At 40.5% G+C, this 4,345-nt stretch overlaps 1 long non-coding RNA gene across 1 annotated transcript; it reads left to right on the forward strand.

Annotated features, from left to right (window-relative positions):
* Positions 1–3,014: 3,014 nt before the first annotated feature.
* On the forward strand, positions 3,015–3,870 carry LOC119654684. The gene is made up of 2 exons (XR_005249838.1): positions 3,015–3,256; positions 3,331–3,870. It is a non-coding gene; the product is annotated as an uncharacterized LOC119654684 (long non-coding RNA).
* Positions 3,871–4,345: the final 475 nt, after the last annotated feature.

Consider the following 4,345-nt stretch of genomic DNA (forward strand, 5'->3'; position numbering starts at 1 on the left):
AACTTAAATAGAAAGGAGAAAATAAGTGAAAAAAAAAACATAGGTTTATACTTAATTTGAAATTACATTGGAGTGGAGGAAGAGAACTGGTGGGAATAATATTTATGTGAATTTTGCTTTTCCGTTAATGCTCTAAACGGAAATATCTGAAATGTGAATTAGAATAAATCTAAAATTAAACAAGCACATTGCACAAGAGTGAAAATTACGGCTTTAGGTAGTTTTTATATTGAATTGAGAATGTTCATAGCTATGTTTAGAGAGGATAACAATTAATATAGATATTGATGATGTCCTGTGACATGAATCGCGATCAGATTTTTATGCATTCAATGTTTCGCGTAAATTATCACTGGTAACATCAAAGAACACAGAGCATGCGCAACGGCGAACGCTGCTACTTGCATAACTTGCAGTTAGTGTTATTAATATATGCATATATATTATAATCGTTTTACTTCCAAGAGAGAAGAGACTTGGTTTTTAATACAGAAGCAAATGAAGATGAAGCAGAAATTGATCATTAATTTCTAATTCTTGTATTTTAGCAATTACTTAAAAATAGAGAGTAAGCAACTTTGAACAAAGTAAACCAGCATCAATCCGAGCTCGGAGTGACGACCTGGGTAAGTCATTGTTTTTTTCTTTTTTTTTTTCTTTTCTATTTTCTTTTTTTTTTCTATGATTTTATTTCTTTAAATTTTACATATTGTTTATTTTAATTTTCATTTTTTTTTGGTTATAATTAATGTAATGAAGTTTGCTTGAACAACGAACAATGATGCTTGACTAATCTAATCGTAGTTTGAGGACTTCCTCCCTTTCGTTCCTCCTTACTCCCGCGGAATTTCTAGAAGGGACATCCTCAAAGTGAATAACTGGCCTGAGGAGGTCGAGGAAGGGTGGGAACCTCAGTGGCCGCGCCTCATACAAGATCTGAGGCGGAAGAGACAGCAATTGAGACGGTGATCCGTCGTGGATCTTCCCCTCCTTGATCGCGGCACTCGGGTCCGGAGACTTACTGCTCCACGCGCGTGGTCGAGCCGGTTTTTTTTCTCTTTTCTATTTTCCAATTTAGTTCGCGTTCTGTTTTTCATTCGATAGGCCGTCGCGAAATCCTAATTAGTGTCGAGTTTAGAATCCGTTGCGGACCCACGCATCGGAATAGACACGTTGGTTTTTTTAGTAATGAAGCGTGAGGGATCAAAGCGCTCAAAGGACCCCCCCCCCCCACATTCCCGAGCCTGGCTAGCACAGAGGCGTGCAAGAACGTGTCGACCGAGCACTTTGATAGAGCTTCAATCTTTGTGGGTGGACCTTCACGGTCAATTTAGCCAATTTGTTTAGATTTTTGGGATAGCTCTGCCCTCTAGGTCGTTATCGGCCACTCAGGATGATCGACCTGATCTCCTATTTCCACTCGTAGCATTACAAATCACAACCGATAACAGCTATGAAGATGAAATCCGCGCACGGTTGTTGTCAGCCAACAGAGAGCCTATTTCAGCTTACAAAAACTGTTTCGCTCGAAATGTCTCACCATAGGGTCAAAGCTCTTATTGTACAAGACAATGATCTTGCCAGTCCTCACTTGGGTTGGGAAACTTGGGTTCTTAGGAAGAAAATTGCGAACTCTTGGCCACGTTCGAGAGAAGAGCCCTTCGAAGAATTTTTGGCCCCTAACATGAGGATGGACGATTCCATAGTCTACATAACGACGAAATCTATGAGCGATACCACGACTATCTTGTTGTGGATAAAATCCGAATCAACAGGTTGCGGTGGGCGGGTCACTTAATCCTGGAAATCCCGGAAAATCTATAAGGGCAATATCTATGGTAAGAAAAGAAGACGAGGCAGACCCTGCCTAAGATGGAGGGATGGCGTAGGTTAGGACGCCAGACAGCTTTTAGGGATATCGAATTGGTGGAACTCGGCGAAAAACCGGGATGTCTGGAGTTCCTTATTAAGGCAAGCCTAGACCGGATACCGGTTGTTGCGCCGTGATGTTAATGGTCACTTACGTAATGACCGCCTGATGAAATGATTATTCCACGTTTATGTTGGCAACGCTCACTCTAAAGAAGTGTTTATTTGGACTAGTTTATCGAAAACGTGCCGCAGACAATGTAGACTATATAATAATCCAATATTGTGCCAAGATTATGGTAGTTATGGGATCATGGCGTTTATATCAAAATAAACCTCATCCATCTTGGTGCACGTGTCTTTGCCCAGATCAGAGAATTTGGTTCCTCACTTAAAACAACAAATTGCTGTCTACGTCCTCTATATTGGATGGTTTCTTAGCTTGGATCAAACGTCCTTCTGCGTACGCTGGAAGTCTATATTTCGGACATTTAGTTCAGTTCATTGCCATTTTAGCTTCATGTGTGATTCCATCTATTCAAGGTAGTGTTAAAGGTCCTTCATTAGACCTACCAAAAAGGGGAATGCTATTCGCAGAAAATTTAGATTAAAAAAAATAGATATGATGGATATCTCATTTTTAGCCCAGGTGATATCAAATTAGCATTCACTACTAAAAGATCTATAACCATCAATAAAAGCGATATTGCATCAGACTAGCAAAGTAGGTTCACCCGTACATATATGGCTTTTCGATTACGATGAATGGAAGATTGTTTGTTGGTTACATACCATCCATGCCTGCCCCGCTTAATCTTTTTTCCCCACTAGTCCGCCTGTCATTATCACTAGAAAGCAATGAATCAGAGCTGTGATTGCCTAGCACAAATCATGATCGCTCGTGGTGAGCATATGCATCTTTTTTAAGTGAAAACATGCAAAGACCAGTGCCAACGATTCAGCTATTCTTTCACGGTCGTGACGTCACAAGATATATGAGCCAGACCCCCAGATCATGTGAGTTAATTCACGTGCTGCGATCTAACCGATAGTCTAATATCTGATCAATGTAATCGCTATCACGCCTCCCCAAACTGGGGAAGTAGTGACTCCCGAGCGAAATCCGCAACATGCTCCATGTGATTCTCTGTACATTCGAATTTCCAGCCATCGGCCGCGGTCGATTCATAACAACTTGCCTTACCCCGATATCTTTTCTATTGTTGGCGAAGCAACTACGAGATACTGATAAGATATTTATCTTCAAGTTAGACTGTCGAAATTAGAGTAAGTCGCGGTGTGCTCGCAATCTTTATAAGAAGGCGATAAATTAGTGGAGGCCATTCAATCTTTAGATTTCAATCGATAAAGACATCAGGAACAATGCGTAAGTATGATCTTGAACCAGAAACGGTTGATTTGCTTCGGTACTGACTTCAGTTTCTCATTGTGGTTCCGCAGGTCTACAGGTTCTATTTATCCTTCTTCTGTGCTTCCTGCAGATCTATGCAGGCGTTATCAAAAAGCACGATGAGCCCGGTACCAAGAAGGCTCCTCGCCGGACGAATAAAAAGTTTTCTGGATTTGTAGCTTCACGAGGATAGTAGTGGATTTTAGTGTTGATGACAGTGTGTGTTCCCAGCAAGGATTCGTGTTCTTAGACAGGATCGTGAACAATGCAACGTTGGATCTCAGTGAAGCAACTTTAGTATTTCTGCAAGGATGACTATGAAACCCAAGGGACTATCTCATGAAAGATCCTTTCATAATATATTTCCATAGAATCTGTGATATATTGTTTAGTTAATTATTTATTGTCGGTGATAAGTGAGAAAAGCATGGACCATTTAATATATTCCAATCAGCGTGAAACAGCAGTTTCCGTTGAGCTCAATAAGAATTTAATTTATTAACTATTTATTTGTATGTTATGCGATAGAAGGACATGAACAATTGTGAAAGTATTATTTATCGAAATAAATCATAAAATAGTTTGCCATATTTCATCATGTTTGTTATTGTGGGCACGCGACCGCTTTTGGGGGACCTCGGAATGTGGGCTTTAGGTGTTTTCCGATAATGTGTTAAGTGTCTAGCTAAGCCTCAGATAAATACCACGACGGAGAATGCATGCCGCACCACTTGATATGGATCATTAAAGCACGACTGTTTGCTATAAAAAGTCGTGATAACGTAATAAATGTTCCACATTACTAAGGCGCTTGTCCGTCAACTCTCACTATGGCGTGCGCACTATTGGAACTACGGTCACTGTGGACAGTAGTGCGCTAAGATACTGTGATTCACTTGTAGGTGTTCGCGAAAACTCGAAAATCTGCAACGTAATGGAGCAGCTATTTTTGGGCCACTCACAATATTGTGAAATCAGTGGAGTTGTGGGTTCGTTGTCTTCTCTAATATGTCCGCGATCATATGAATGGTGGTTCGATAATGATGACACCATTTCCTCCACATT

The sequence above is a fragment of the Hermetia illucens genome, chromosome 4 (assembly GCF_905115235.1).
Source record: "Hermetia illucens chromosome 4, iHerIll2.2.curated.20191125, whole genome shotgun sequence".
NCBI classification, from domain to species: Eukaryota; Metazoa; Arthropoda; class Insecta; order Diptera; family Stratiomyidae; genus Hermetia; species Hermetia illucens.